Raw genomic sequence first — 16,935 nt, 5'->3', positions numbered from 1 at the left:
AAAAATATCATTTTAAATTATTTTCTTCATTTCAAATTATTTTTTTAAAAAATATTCCAAACAAAGAAGAAAAAAATGAGAAAAAAAATAAAAAGTATAAATTTAAATTTTGAAAAATAAAAATTCTTCTTTTAATTCAAATAAAAAGATAATTTCAAAATATTTTTTTCATTTAAAATTAAAATATAACATTAAATTAAAAAATTAAAAAAGATAATTATTTTTAAGAAATATCCCAAAGAAAATTTTAAAAAATTAAAAAATTAAAATATATCATAAAAAAGAAAAGATAATAAAGAAATGAGAAAAAAATATAATTCAAATAAGAAACATCATTTCAAATTACTTTCTCTATTTTAAATTAATTAATTTTTTTTTCATACTGCATCGTATGTAACTGTACGTGTCCGTACCAAATCGAGATATACCAGTACAATCCGATTCATCTCATAATTAAATTATTCGATATATGATAAATATTTACGTTATAATTTCTATAACCCTTTTAGCATAACTTTTTTTCTCCTAATGTTCTGAAACACATTCGAGTATGTGTATCCATATCCACAAAGCATAATATTCGATCACTTGAAATTAAATAATATAAAATAAAATTAATATTTAATAATATTAAATAGAAAAAAATGTCAAGCATACAAAAAAATAGTACAATAAATGTTACAAAAATACTAAGTACAAATCTAAAAAAGACTAAGTTCCACAAGGACGTCGTGGTGCCCGTGGTCGCTTGGACCTTCTCAGGAAGGTCTTCGTCGGCTGCTCCTGCTCCTGCTGTGATGGCTCCTCCCCTATATCAGTGGAGGAGGTCTGCTGGTCATGCTGCTCAGGAATAACTGATGCTGTCGGATCATCTACGGACTGAACGATCCACTCAACCCTCTCATCTGGATACACGGATGGGCTTGAAAAGAAAGTATCATACTCATGTGGCCAACTGGTACCCGATGATGTCATTTGGGAGATGTAGGAAGAAGAAGGTGCTGCCATTTGTGGATCAAAAGACGGTGGCATCTGTGCATCATCTACTGATGACATCTGCGGAATATGCGGAGATGGCACATGTGGAATATATGGTGACGGCGTATATCTCATATCTGGTGCATCGGTTGTTCTATACCAAAGCGCACAGCTATATGGATCAACACCAATCACCACCAATATTCTGGAACTTACTCTCTCTATCTCATACAGTATCCGAATCCGTTCGTCCTCATCAGTCGTAGATAAAGCATGACGAGTGTCCAACACAACATCCGACATAGAATCAGTCTACAAAATAAAAATAAAACAGTCAATATACGGTAAAATATAAAATAAAAATATAATACAAATAACATAAACTAATTTTTGTAATCTTACCAAAAGACGCACACAGAACTCTCACCCTCGTATCCGGGAACTGCATACCGAGACTGTCCAATGACTCGCACTGTAATGCTAAAAAATCAAGCCATGTAGTCATCGGTATATGAACGACCTCTCAAAATAGGATCACCATGAACAATGTGATCTCGACGTGCATCCCAAATATCGATATACTCTGCATGTCTGATACGTCAGTCAATACGAACTCTCCCTCGTCGATTAATACGATGAAGTGCCTGACTGGTATCAAACTGCTCTGGGATACCCTGAATCTGACCAAACTGTCGCAGGACACGATCGGAAAGATACCACTCTACCACATCAAAATAAATAAGTGGCACCCTAGCAGTCCATATGTCATGTCCAACTGTACACATCTGCGGTAATATAGCTAATATCTCATCTGTATATGGCTCCCATAAAAATTGATAGAGTTAAAATAAAAAAAAATTAGTAAGCTAAAATTTTAATAGATTATGAAAAGTGTAAAATGATATTTGTAAAAAATTTAAAATTTATCCGTCTATATGTATCAACTAATTTATCCAATTGGCACCTATAAATCCGTGCCACTCTCGTCAATACGTGATGAATGTTGAATGCAACGTTCCATCTGTTTCACAATCTACTCATGTTAAATAAATTTTATCGAATTTAAAATAGTAAGTTTCAAATAAAAAAAATAATATTTTTATACCTATATCTCAATGGTCTGTCTAGTCTAAATGGAACATCAGGATCATGCTGCTCTGATGGCATCTCGAGCAACTGTCGTCGTAATGGACTGATAGTCGGCATACGCTCTCATACCCAAATCTGCAAATTTCAAAAAAATCATACATGATATACCCAATAGAAATATAATTGAATATTAAAAATAAAAATTTTTAATTCACATACCTGTAATAATACAAGATAACCACTAATCTCGCTCTGATCAGCATAAGAACCCCGATACATAGCTCTGTACAGGCAAGCTAGTACTGCACTACCCCAACTGAGTCTACAAGCGAAGTCTAAATCCTCTAATAATGGCAAAAACATCAACTTCATCTTATTCAATGAAGTATCGGGTAACAGGATACCACTTAATAATCGCAGCACCTGACCCCTAACATACTACTGCACCATCTCCTCTGGTGCATCATCCGCAATATGAAAATGTCGATAACGATCATCCAAACACTCAATCCTGAGTCATGAATGATCAAAAAAGTGTGCGTCGGGCTCAAACCCTAGCAATCACAAGCACAAAGCCTGTCACTTCGGAATGGTAAGCGTGGGATCAACTCCGATAACTGGATCACCATCAACTGGTAGTCCAGTAAGGATGCTAACATCCTGTAAAGTGATGGTCGCCTCACCAAATGGAAGATGAAATGTGTGTGTCTCTGAACGCCATCTCTCAAGCAAAGCAGTAATAAGACCAACGTCCATCTGTATATGATCAATCTGATATACTCCATAAAATTCAAGATATCGTAAATAATCCAGCACTCTATGTGGAATGTCCTCTGTCGTCCAGAAGTCTGAAGTGAAATTTCAGTGCAGGGATAAAATGATAATTTTAAAACTCTTTCAAAATTACTATTTTACAGTAAAAATTATTAATTAATCTAATTAATTAACATGTGTTTATCCTATACTAGGATCTAAATATGATATACAACATGCATACATTTAAATTTGAAATTCAAATTTGAACAGTAAATAATTTACTGTTATGTGTTCAGAACACAATACCTTTATGCAGGTAGTCGATCACCACAATCTGATTACCGTCGGGAGGATCTAATCATCACAATATAGCCACACAGATGTCTGGCCTCTGCGGATTATCCACACGAAGCTTCCGATCTGATCAGCTCCTCACGAGTGCTAGCTCGTTATAGAGCCCTTTCGACGATCGATGCTGATCAAACTCTTTCGATCGATGTCTGTCGATCCTCAGATGCTCCAGATCATCAGCAAACGTGCTTGAGAGGTTGATGATGCTCTTCCTTAAATTTGATGGGCTCACGACACTCGTAGCTCACTTTCTCACTTCCCAAACCCCAGGCTGAAACCCTAAGGTGCTCACAGAAGACCCTGCGCCCACTCTCTTTCTTTCTTTCCTCTCGGAATGTTTTGAACTTTTCAAAAATATGCAGAAACCTTCCTCACGCCCTCTTTTCTTTTTCAGATCAGATTATTCGCATGCCCCACCTTTCTCCTCTTTTTAAAATAATGCAAGACGTGTCTTATCCGCGTGAGAGGATAAAGATAAGTGGTTGCACATTTGAATTCAAATCGAATTTGAATTCAAATGCAAACCAACTCATCCCTATCCACTTGGGCGTGAGAAGAGAAGGGGCGTGGCTTCATTTGTGCATGGAGAGTTTACATGAGAAACACTTTCTCGTGTATAATATGGGGCGCACAAAAGGATAAGAGGTGGCGCATGGAGTTGGTTGCTCATTCAAATTTAAACTTCCTTTTGAATTTGAATGGCCAACCAACCATCTTTATCCACCCATATGGCGCACAAATGTGGGGCGTGGGATGCCTTCTGTGTGGGAGAAAATTCACGAGAAGTTGCTTCTCGTGAATTCAAATGGGCGCTGAAGAAGTGAGGTGGTGCAGGGAGAAAAGTCAAGATGGTTTGAACCTAATTGAGCCAACCTAATTAAAATAGTGTTGCCCAGCTATGCAACCCAAGAGGGGAAGTGAATTGGGTTTCTAAAAATTTTAAACTTAACTTTCAACTTATGAAGATTATTTAACAATAGCAAGATAAGTAAGGAGAGTGTAATTGATTCAAGGATAATGGTTGAATGCAAGAGAATTTATAGTGGTTCGGTGCCAACCATGCACCTACATCCACTCCCAAGCTTCTACTTGAGAATTTCAATCCACTAAACTGTATTCAACTTGAATACACTCGTCGAAACCTCCGACTCTAGCTATCCCAAGCTAGAACACTTATTTTTCGGATACAAGCCAACCCAATACAATCCGATTCAAGGTTCGGATTAACCTTCCTACATTTTGGAACCCTTCCAAAACAAAAACAATAACTCAAAAAGAGTATTACAGTTAATTGCACAGAAATATAGATGAAACTCCTTTAATGAGCGAATGAAGCTTTAAATACACTTTACTCAAATAGAAGAAAGCTCTTTTTGATTTTCTCAAGGTGGTTGGAGACTTGAATGAGTACTTGAGGAGTTGGTGAACTTGAATTGAAAGCTTCTTGAATGCTTTAAGTGGGCTCTTGCTTAGGGCTGAAATGTATCATTGAGATCCTTTTCAAAACCCTTCTCTTTTTCTTCTTATTTTTTTGATTCCTCCTTTAAGTCCCTTTATATAACTTCAAATAATGGTGGAGAGTAATCTGGATTAAAATAGAGCCATTAGAGCATATTAAATGAGTATTAAATGCAATTGAAACGGGTTAAAAACTAGCCGTTGCAGAACTTTTCCGTCACAGGGGTCGACTCATAGGGTCGACTCATGCTCATGGGTCGACTCATACGGTCGACCTCTGTAGAACAGAACAGAAAATGACTGTTCTGTAATTTTGGCCTGCAAAGCAGCAGAGGTCGACTCATAGGGTCGATTCATGCCAAGGGATCGACTCATAGGATCGACTCACAGAGAGTGCCAGCCAAAATTTCAGCATGCCGTTCAGCTCTTTAAACCATGAGTCGACTCATGGGGTCGACTCAAAAATGAAAACCTAATTTTCTTGCAAAATATACTTCTAAAAATGTTGAAATTTTTTTCAATAGACTGCACGTCTTTTGTTCTTGCTCTTGAGGCTTCTGAATCAGGTATTGATGAAATTACAATTTTGCTCCTGAAATGCAATAAATCTTTTTCCAAGCCAAGATCATTAGTAATCCCCTCAAATGCTTTGTAATCATCAAAATCAATTTAAGAAGCAACAATCTCTCCCTTTTTGATGATGACAAAATACTTGAGCAAAAGCATATATGAAGCATTGAACAAGAATTTCAAATTTATAAAGATGTATCACTTAAATATCATAGCCAAGTATTGGAACGAAATGCATCATAAGTAGTTTTAAGATAGATTTAAAATTTGCTATAAATTTGAAATTTGATTATAAATTTGAGATTTGCTTATAAATTTGAAATTTGCTTATAGTTCAATCTGTATTTCTCTTATTGCACAATCTTGATTTTGATTTTTAGAAATTTTGCTCAATCTCAATCTTAATGTTCAATCTTTACTGCTCTTATTGCTTTACTCAATCTCATCAATCTTGATTCTCTACTCCTCCTTTTTGACAGCATCAATTGAGATTCTCTACTCCCCTTTTTTTGAATATATTTTCTATTCCTTCCTTTTGATGGGATCAATTTAACTTCTTTAGCTTCCTTCTTTAATTGCTTGTTTTGTATTGCTTATTGTTTTACTCCCCCTCAATATAGCAATCGTAAAAGATATATCAATTTGGTCATTGAAAAGATATTGCTATTCAAGTATTTCATAATTTAAAAGTAATTCAAGTTGATCACATTCAGAGATATTCATTGAAAGTCAAAGTGTATATATATATTCAAAAGATCTTTGAGTACAAAGATATTTTAATACACATGGATAGAAACTATCCAAAAGTCAAACAGTCAACATTGCATTACATGGCCTACAAGATATATCCTAGACAAAAACTAAAGAAAAGACTGACTACACTAGATTTAGTAGAGATCATGACTGGATGGATCGGAGTCTGATGAGTCAGAGATGGGGTGAGGAGATGAAGGATCACGACCAAGGGCTCGACCTCGACCGCGTCTGCCTCTGCCACGGGTAGAGGTGCCAGCACGAGTGGAGGGGTGAGAGGATCCTGAAGACTGTGAAGCAAAGGACTGTGCTACAAGTGATAGTCTGATGGTATTCAGAAGGTTTAAAGCTCTCGAAACAGATTGTAGCAGTGCAGTAAACTGAGTGGAAGCATGCTCACTAGAGCCTCTGATCTCTCTCCTCAGAAAATCAAACCCACTCTCCAAGACTCCTCGCAGTCTGGCTGCCTCCGCAGATATGTCTGAGACCTCAGTGATGTCCTCATGTGGCTGTGGATGGGCTAAAGCTAGTACTTGCCTCTGCAAGTCGAATACTCTGCCAGTCAGTCTCACTACACAACCCTCAAGCTGCTCGATGCGAACTGACTGATCAGAAATCATCTGAAACACAATGGAGATGTGGGGGATCAGTGTCTGATCAGGTATATCATGAAATATCGATCTCTGAGCAAAAGCTGAAGTACCCATCTGACGAGATAGTATGGAAGCTACGCACTGAGATATCATCTCTATCTGATCATCAGCCAATCTGATCTCTGAGGGATGTGCTCTGCTGTCCGGCTACTGGACTGAAGTATGCCTCCTCATAGACTCTGACGGCCCAGCCTCATGGTCAGAAACAAACTGAATGTCTGGAGATACAGCCCTGTGATCATGGAGAGGTGATGATGGTCTTTCCTCCTCTGCTCTGCCCTTAGCTCTCTCTTCCACACCCTTTGTCCAACCACCATTAGTTTTGAAAAATTCCATGCGGTGCAGAGTATGGCGGTTGATAGTGTCGGAGTGAGAAAGCCTAGCTACTGCCTCCCCCTCAAAGCTAACTCCAAACCTCCTGAATACTAAAGTGAGAGCTATACCGAAAGGCAAATGTGCCTTGGACCTATTCAAGGTTTCTCTCATAGCTTCAATCATCAATGAGAGGAGGTTCAGGGGGGTTTGAGTAATGACATGATACATAATGCAGATGTCCCAGCCAGAGAGGAGATCATGTCTACCACTTCTAAGGAAGAATAACTTAGTTACCATTTGGTGTAGAAGCCTCATCTCAATGGAAAGGATCTTGGCCTCTAATTTGTTTAGGCTTCCCGTGAAGGTTCTTCCTAGAATTATATTTATTCCCTCCTCCTTAACTGGGAGTTCCACGTTTGTATATCCCTCACAGGGTAAATGAAGAATTTTCCCCAAAAGCATAGGATCAAGGCTAATTTCTATACCCTTTACTGTGGATTTTACTGTTTCATTGCTATATCCCAAATTCAGATAAAATTTCTTAACAAGATCCACATAGGTATTTTCTTTAAGTGAGCAGTAGAATTCCCAACCTTGGTCCTTAATTTTTGATCCGATAGAGAACCCTTCCTTTTCAAAAAATCTGAAATAAATGTTTTTGCCGGGCTCTACCTTCCTATCGGAGAGGGGTATCTTACTGGGACTAATTGGAGACCGAGATGTAGCTGGAGCAGATGCAGGAGCAGGGATTGAAGCTGACGTGGTCTCGGTTGTCTGTCTCTTCCGGCACACACCCTCTTCCAATCCGCGGACTGATTTTCTCCTTTGTGAAAGCTTCATTTTCGGAGCCATTTGCACAACCAGAGCTAGTAAGGATCTTAGGAGATCAAATGTGTGGAGAGATAAAAGATTTTTAGGGGAATGGTAAGGATTTTGGAGTGGAGGAGTGCTGATCTGGAGAAGACGGGTAGAGTCTAGGGCAAGCTTGACTCGCTCAAAATGAAGAAGGAAAAAAAAGAGAGGAGCTGGGTTCCGAGAGGATGATTTAGAGAATGAGAGATAGTGGGAGAAGAGTTTTTGGGGAAGAACCTGGGTTTGAGGAAGAAGAGAGGGAGTCTTTTGGCTTGGTGGAAGGAGGAAGATGAAGAGTTGGGTCGGCTTAAGGGAGGTTTTCCAACAAAAGGAAGCGCCCGAATGATTTGGTCAAAAATTACAAGTTTACCCTAGGGTCAACTTATGGCACAGAGAAATTCAAAAAAATGGTGAAACAATTTTGAAAAAATTTGAAATATTATGAGAAGGATGTATACCCAAAAATTGATTATGAGATTGATTATTTTGGGCGATTGAGCTCAAAAGATGAGAATTAAGCTAAAAGAATTTTTGGTATTGATATCTTGGAATCAGAGAGACACCTAAGCAGATGGATCAAGGATTCCTAGTTCTCTCCTAATTTCACAAAATCTATCTTCACTTAAGGCCTTGGTAAAGATGTCAGCTAATTATTTTTCAGTGCAAACATAGTCAAGAATTATGTCTTTATTTTGGACATGTTCTTTTATGAAATGATGCCTGATTTCAATATGTTTTGACCTAGAATGTTGAATTGGATTCTTAGTGAGATTTATAGCACTAGTGTTATCACATCTTATGGGAGTTTCATTAAGTTTGATACCAAAGTCTTCGAGTTGTTGTTTAATCCACAAGATTTGAGCACAATAACTTTCGGCTGTAATGTATTCAGCCTCGGCCGTAGACAGTGCTACCGAATTTTGTTTCTTGTTATACCAAGAGATTAGATTTACTCCAAGAAATTGGCAAGTTTCACTAGTACTTTTTCTATCTAATTTACATCCAGCAAAATCAGCATCTGAATATCCTATTAGGTCAATTAATGAGTCCTTAGAATACCATAGTCCTAGAGTTTGTGTACCATTTAAATATCTAAGGATTCTTTTAACAGCATTCAAGTGTGATTCTTTTGGATTTGATTGAAATCGAGCATACAGACAAACACCAAATATGATATCAGGTCTACTAACAGTTAAATATAATAAAGAACCAATCATACCTCTATAAAATTTTAAGTCTACACTCTTACCTTCATCATCCTTGTCAAGCTTACATGTTGGGCTCATGGGTGTGCCAATTGGTTTGGAGTTCTCCATTCCAAATCTCTTAAGTAATTCTCTTGTATACTTGCTTTGGGTGATGGAGATTCCTTCCTTTGTTTGTTTGATTTGGAGTCTGAGGAAGAATGTAAGTTCTCCCATCATGCTCATCTCGAACTCCCCCTACATGAGCTTTACAAAATCTTGACAAAGAGATTCATTAGTAGACCCAAAAATAATATCATCAACATATATTTGTATAACTAATATATCATTTTGATTTTTTTTAATGAAAAGTGTTGTGTCTACATTTTCTCTTGAAAAGTCATTATTGAGTAGAAATTTACTTAACCTTTCATACCAAGCCCTGGGTGCTTGTTTCAAACCATATAAAGCTTTATTTAATTTAAAAATATGATTGAAAAAAGCATGATTTTCAAAACCTGGGGGTTGTTCTGCATAGACTTCTTCAGCAATATATCCATTTAAAAAGACACTTTTGACATCCATTTAGAATAATTTAAATTTCATAAAGCAAGCATATGCAAGTAGAAGTCTAATTGCCTCTAATCTAGCAACAGGTGCAAAGGTCTCATCAAAATCAATTCCTTCTTCTTGATTATAATCTTTTGCAACTAATCTTGCCTTATTTCTTATCACATTTCCATGTTCATCCAATTTATTCCTATATACCCATTTTGTGTCAATTATTGAGTAGTTTTTAGGTCTTGATACTAAGGTCCATACATTATTTCTTTCAAATTGATTAAGTTCTTCTTGCATTGCATTAATCCAATTATAATCTTTTCAGCTTCGTCTATAGTTTTAGGTTCAAGATGAGAGACAAAAGCACAGTGATTGAATGCATCTTTAAGAGAAGAATGAGTTCTTACCCCATGTGTAGGATCACCAATGATTAATTTCTTGGGGTGATTGTGATCATACCTCCATTCTTTAGGTAGATTGTTTGTACCTTGAGGTTGTTCTTGTCATTCTTCACCTTCCTCATCTTGTTTGTCTTCATGTTCTTCATCATCTTGAATTGTTGAATCTTTTAGAGTGATCTCCTTCATCCCTTCTATAAGAGGATCTACATCATCAAAACCTTCATTCTTCCTTGAAGGAAGATCGTTAGTTTCATCAAAGACAACATGTATTGACTCCTCTACTACTAAGGTTCTTTTGTTAAAAACTCTGAAAGCTTTACTAGAAGAGGAGTAACCAAGAAAAATTGCTTCATTGGATTTTGCATCAAACTTTCCTAGTCTTTCTTTACCATTATTTAACACAAAACATCGGCAACCAAAAATATGAAAATATGCAATGTTTGGTTTTCTTCCTTTCCAAAGCTCATAGGGAGTTTTTTTTAAAATTTATCTAATTAAAGCATGATTTAATATGTAACATGCTGTGTTAATAGCTTCCGCCCAGAAGTATCTTGAAAGGTTGCTTTCACATAGCATGGTATGGGCTATTTCTTCAAGAGTTCTATTTTTTCTTTCTACTATCCCATTTTGTTGGGGTGTCCTAGGTGCTGAAAAATTATGGCATATTCCTTTTTCATCACAAAACTTTTCAAATTCTTGATTTTCAAATTCGGTTCTATGATCACTTCGAATATTTTGAATTGAAAAACCTTTCTCATTCGTGACTTTTCAATAAAATTTAGAGAAAACTTGAAAAGTTTCATCTTTGTGTGCCAAAAAGAAAACCCATGTAAAATGAGAGAAATCATCAATAATTACAAAACCATATCGTTTTCTTCCTGGACTAGTAGTTCTGGTAGGTCCAAATAAATCCATATGCAATAGTTCTAATGGCCTAGAAGTTGAAACAATATTTTTAGATTTGAATGAAACTCTTGTTTGTTTATCTAGTTGGCATACATCACAAATTCTATCCTTTTCAAAATTTAATTTGGATAAATCAATAACCAATTCCTTCTTAATGAGTTTTGAAAGTGAGTGCATGCTAATATGTGCAAGCCTACGATGCCAAAGCCAACTAGTTTCATTAATCTTGACATTCAAGGATACTAGGCATTGCATGTTTATTTTGGATAGATCATTCAAATCTACCATATAAACATTACCATGTCTATGCCCAACAAATTCAATGCCTTCATTAATAGGACTAGTTACAATGCAAACAGAAGATTCAAAAATAACTTTATATCCTTTATCACAGAATTGACTGATGCTTAATAAATTATGTTTTAAACCATCTACTAATAAAATATTTTCAATAAACTTGGAGGGAGTGATACCAATGTTACCTATACCGATGATCTTTCTTTTACCATTGTCTCCAAAGGTAACCATCCCTCCATTCTTAGTATCAAGTGTGATGAATTGGGATTCATCACCAGTCATGTGTCTCGAGCATCCGCTATCAATATACCATTTTCGGTTTGCTCCTTGGGATGCTAGACACACCTGCAAGCAAAAGTCAAGTTTTTACTTTAGGTACCCAAACTTTCTTGGATCCTTTTTTGGTTAGTCATAATGGTTCCTTTTGGAACCCATACTTTCTTTGCATTAGAATTTAAGAAATTGTTAGAGAGACAAGTATACGACTTGTGACCTACTTTACCACATTTGAAGCAAGTAATATTTAAAAACTTATTGTTTGAAGAGTTTACATAGATATTTTTTAGAAACTTTTATTTCTTTAAGGAGTTGTAACCAAGACCAGCCTTATCATAAACAGTCTTTTGATTTTCAAGAATCATATTAAGTTTATTAAAACTTAAAGTAAATTTTTCAACTATTCATTTTAGCTTGGTAATTTCATTCTTTAAGTTCAGATTTTCTTGAAGCAAGGTAGATTTTTCATTTGAAATGCTCTCATTTTGTTTTAGTAGAGTTTGATTCTTTGATTTTAACTCTTTGTTCTTTATCCCTAGCTTCTTTAGTTCATCAATTAAATCATAAAAAGCTTCATGAAGTTCTTCAAAGGTAAAGTCAACAGGAGTTGAAGAGCTTACCTCATTTTCATATGCCATAAGGTACAAGTTGGCTTGTTCAGTTGAGTCTTCTTCTTCGGAGCTTGACTCATCACTTTCACTCCAAGTAGCCATCATGGCCTTCTTCTTGTACTTCTTGGGATCCTTCTTTAGTTGTAGGCATTCAGACTTAAAATATTCCGATTTTTTGCATTCGTAGCAGATAAGGAGTTGGTCTTTATCCTTTTCTTTGCTATATTCCCCTTTTGTGGGTGGCCTCTTCCTCATTCCTTGTTTCTTTTTCTTCAAAAATTTCTTAAACCTTCTAGTAATGAGAGCCATTTCTTCATCCTGCTCTTCATTTTTCGTATCATCAGTTTTTTCATCAAGTTGAGCCATAGATTTGAGGGCGATTGTCCTCTTCTTTTTGACTTCTTCTTCTTGGTGTTGTTTCATCCTCAACTCATGTGTCATCAGTGATCCTAGAAGCTCTTCTAAGGGTAGAATGTTCAGATCTTTGGCTTTTTGGATGGCGGTCACTTTGGCTTCCCAAGTTCTTGGTAATGACCTAAGAATCTTCCTCACGAGGTCACTATTAGAATAAGACTTACCAAGACTTTTCAGACCAATTATAATATCAGTAAAATGGGTAAACATTTCAGTTATAGATTCATCATGCTCCATTTTAAAAAGTTCATATTTATGCACGAGCATGTTAATTTTGGATTCTTTCACTTGATTAGTTTCTTCATGAGTTACTTCTAATCTATCCCATATTTCTTTAGCAGACATGCATGTTGAAATACGATTGAATTTATTAGCATCTAGTGCACAATACAAAATATTCATGGCTTTAGCATTTAGTTGGGCCATTTTCTTATCAACCTCATCCCAATCTTTTTCGGGTTTGGCTGATTCCACACCATCAATAATTTTAGTGGGTATGTGAGGGCCATTTACTATGATACTCCACATATCATAGTCGAGTGCTTGAATGAAGATTTTCATCCGAGCTTTCCAATAGGTATAGTTGGACCCATTGAAAAGTGGAGGTCAGTTAGTGGACTGCCCCTCGGCTAGAGAAGTGCCAACTTGAGTTGCCATAGATCTTTAGCTCTTTGATTGGTTAGATCAAAGTAGGGCTAGAGCACCGGGCTCTGATACCACTTGTTGCCCAGCTATGCAACCCAAGAGGAGGGGTGCATTGGGTTTTTAAAAATTTTAAACTTAACTTTCAACTTATGAAGATTATTTAACAATAGCAAGATAAGTAAGGAGAGTGTAATTGATTTAAGAATAATGGTTGAATGCAAGAATGCAAGAGAATAAAGAAGTTCTAAAGGAGAGCAATTAAGCACAACACAAACAAGAGGATTTATAGTGGTTCGGTGCCAACCATGCACCTACATCCACTCTCCAAGCTCCTACTTGGGAATTCCAATCCACTAAACTATATTCAACTTGAATACACTCGTCGGAACCTCTGACTTTAGCTATCCCAAGCTAGAACACTTATTTTCTGGGTACAAACCAACCCAATACAATCCGATTCAAGATTCGGATCAACCTTCCCACATTTTGGACTACCCTGCAGTCCGTGACTCCTCACAAGGACTACCCTGGCCAAGGTTTTGCTAAATTGAAACACGACTGTACACAGCTCCTAAACTGGAGTGGTCAATCCCATCTTGACACACGCACCAACAAGTCAAGTACTTGACTACACCCAGCAGCCTTCCATCACTGAATTAAAAATTCAGGTAGTCTAGTGCCTAAGTGCAGTGAGTTGCTTGCAAGTCACTGTGGCGGTCTCAGGTCAGAGGGATATTTATACCCATATTCCATCGGAGTAAATCTTGACAACAGAAATAGCTCTGGAGTTGGTCACGTTCAGTGCAGATGTATCCTTACATCTCACCTGTATGCCATACCAGTGTCTCCACACTCATTGGTTAAGAGGACAACTAACCTATATGGCACACAATGACCTATGCTTGATAAATATTATCGTCCATGGTAACAACGTATCATTTGGTCATGAACAGATTTAAGGACTAAACGATAAATCCTCTTTTGTCGAGTCTAAATAGTCCTAAGGACTTCACCACAACATAAGAGTTCTTTAGAAGATGAAATATTTTATGATAAAAAATATCAAAATAATTTTTATTAATTCATAATTCATGTACAAATACTAAAATGAGCACAACCGTCAACAGACTGACGATTGGCTTTGGGACACTATTCCCAACAATCTCCCACTTGGCCTAAAGCCAATCGGTGCAGTATCTAATACCCATCTTAGACTTGTAGTTGTCGAACTCCTTCACCGCAATGGCTTTAGTGAATGGGTCAGTCAGGTTCTCCTTCCCATCGATCTTCTGAAGATCGACGTCACCTCGATCCATAATTTTTCGGATGAGATGAGAGCGACGCAGAATATGCTTCGTCTGCTGGTGTGTCTTAGGTTCTTTTGCCTGAGCAATGGCTCCTGAGCTGTCACAGTAGAGCAGAACTGGACCAACAAGGGAGGGTGCTACTCCGAGCTCAGTGATAAATTTTTTCAGTCACACCACTTCTTTAGCAGCATCTGATGTGGCGACATACTCCGCCTCGCAAACTGAATCAGTCACTATGTGCTGCTTGGAACTTTTCCAGCAGATAGCCTCACCATTAAGGGTAAAAATAAATTCCGACACACTTTTGCTATCATCGTGATCAGACTGGAAACTAGAGTCTGTAAATCCTATAAGTCTCAAGTCCGATTCACCATAAACAAGCCACTGGTCCTTAGTATTTCTTAAATACTTCAGGATGGTTTTAACAACCTTTCCAGTGATTCTTCCCTGGATCAGATTGGTATCTACTCACTACCCCTTGTGAGTATGCCACATCTGGTCGTGTACATATCATGGCGTACATGATAGATCCCATTACCGAAGCATATGAAATTCTACCCATACGCTCTCTCTCTTGAGGTTTGTCGGACAATCCCTCTTCGAGAGAGAAATTCCATAGCCTATCGGAAGATAGTCTTTCTTGAAATTCTCCATGCTGAACCTCTTCAGCATAGTATCAATGTACGTAGACTGAGATAAACCAAGCAGTCTTTTAGATCTATCCCTATAGATCCTCATCCCTAGGATGTAGGAAGCTTCTTCCAGATCCTTCATAGAGAACTGTGATGACAGTCAAATCTTTATTTCCTGTAATGCAGGGATATCATTCCCGATTAAGAGAATGTCATCCACATACAATACAAGAAATACTACTACTGGACCATTAGTCCACTTATAAATGCAGGGCTCTTCTCCATTCTTAACGAAGCCATACGTCTTGATCGTCTTATCAAAACGTATGTTCCAACTCCGTGATGCCTGCTTATGTCCATAAATGGACCTCTGTAGCCTGCACACCTTAGACTCATCTGTGGATGTGAATCCTTCAAGTTGTATCATATACACCTCTTCATCCAGCTCTCCATTTAGGAAAGCTGTCTTCATATCCATCTGCCAGATTTCATAGTCTAGATGGACAGCTATTGCAAGCATAATCCGAATGGATTTGAGCATTGCCACAGGAGAAAACGTCTCGTCATAGTCTATACCATAACGTTGACGATATCCCTTGGCAACCAGACGGGCTTTACAGGTTTTCACCTTTTCGTCTGTGCCTTTCTTCCTCTTGAAGACCCATTTACACCCTATAGGTTTTACTCCTTCGGGTGGGTCAACCAATGTCCACACATCGTTGACCTTCATGGACTCCATTTTGGATTTCATGGCTTCTAGCCATTTCTCAGAGTCGGGTCTCTGCATTGCATCCATGTAGGTGATCAGATCCTCATCATTTTCATCAAGTTCGATAGGATCATCGTCCCAGACCAAGAAACTATAGTATCTGTCCGGTTGACGTAGTATTCTACCAGACACCTTAAGGGTGCTTGAACAATGGGCTCCGGATCTGATCTAATCAAATTCGGTTCAGGTTCAGCAACTTATGTCGATTTTTTCACCTGTCGAACTTCGTCAAGTTCGACCTTAGAGGCAACAGTCCCTTCATTAAGGAACTTCTTTTCCAAAAAGATTGCCTTAAGACTGACAAATACCTTTTGCTCATCAGTCAGGTAGAAATAATACCCTTTGATCTCTTTTGGGTATCCTATAAAATTATACTTGTCAGACCTAGGTCTTAGCTTGTCCGTAATTAAACGTTTAACATAAGCCGGACACCCCCAAACCCTAAGATGCGAGAATACTGGCTTACGTCCTATCCATATCTCATATGGCGTTTTGGTTACAGACTTACTCGGAACTCTATTTAGAAGGTAACAAGCTGATTCGAGCGCATATCTCCAGAGGAAGATCGGCAGACCAGCAAACCCCATCATGGATCGAACCATGTCCAACAAGGTCCGATTCCTCCTTTCAGATACACCATTATGTTGTGGTGTTCCAGAAAGAGTCCACTGAGAGAGAATCCCATTCTCCCCAAGATATGTCAGAAAATTATTGGAAAGGTATTCACCTCCTCGATCAGATCGAAGAGTTTTAATACACTTTCCAGTTTATTTTTCTATCTCATTTCAGAATAGTTTGAACATTTCAAATGACTCCGATTTATGCTTCATTAAATAGACATACCCATACCTCGATAGGTCGTCTGTGAAGGTTATGAAGTAGAAATATCCACCTCTTGCACTTGAGCTCATGGGTCCACATACATCAGAATGTACCAAACCCAAGAGTTCACTGGCTCGCTCACCTTTTCTAGTAAAAGGTGATTTGGTCATTTTACCAAGAAGACAGGACTCACAGGTTGGAAGTGATTCACAATCACCTACTTCAAGAATTTCTTCTTGAGCCAACCTGTTTATCCTGTTTTTATTGATATGACCTAGCCTACAGTGCCAAAGGTAGACTTCTGACATATTATCTATTCTAGGATGTTTATCAGA

The sequence above is a fragment of the Elaeis guineensis genome, chromosome 4 (assembly GCF_000442705.2).
Source record: "Elaeis guineensis isolate ETL-2024a chromosome 4, EG11, whole genome shotgun sequence".
Lineage (NCBI taxonomy): Eukaryota > Viridiplantae > Streptophyta > Magnoliopsida > Arecales > Arecaceae > Elaeis > Elaeis guineensis.
The sequence above is the reverse complement of the archived record's forward strand: the minus strand, read 5'-3'. Positions refer to the sequence as shown.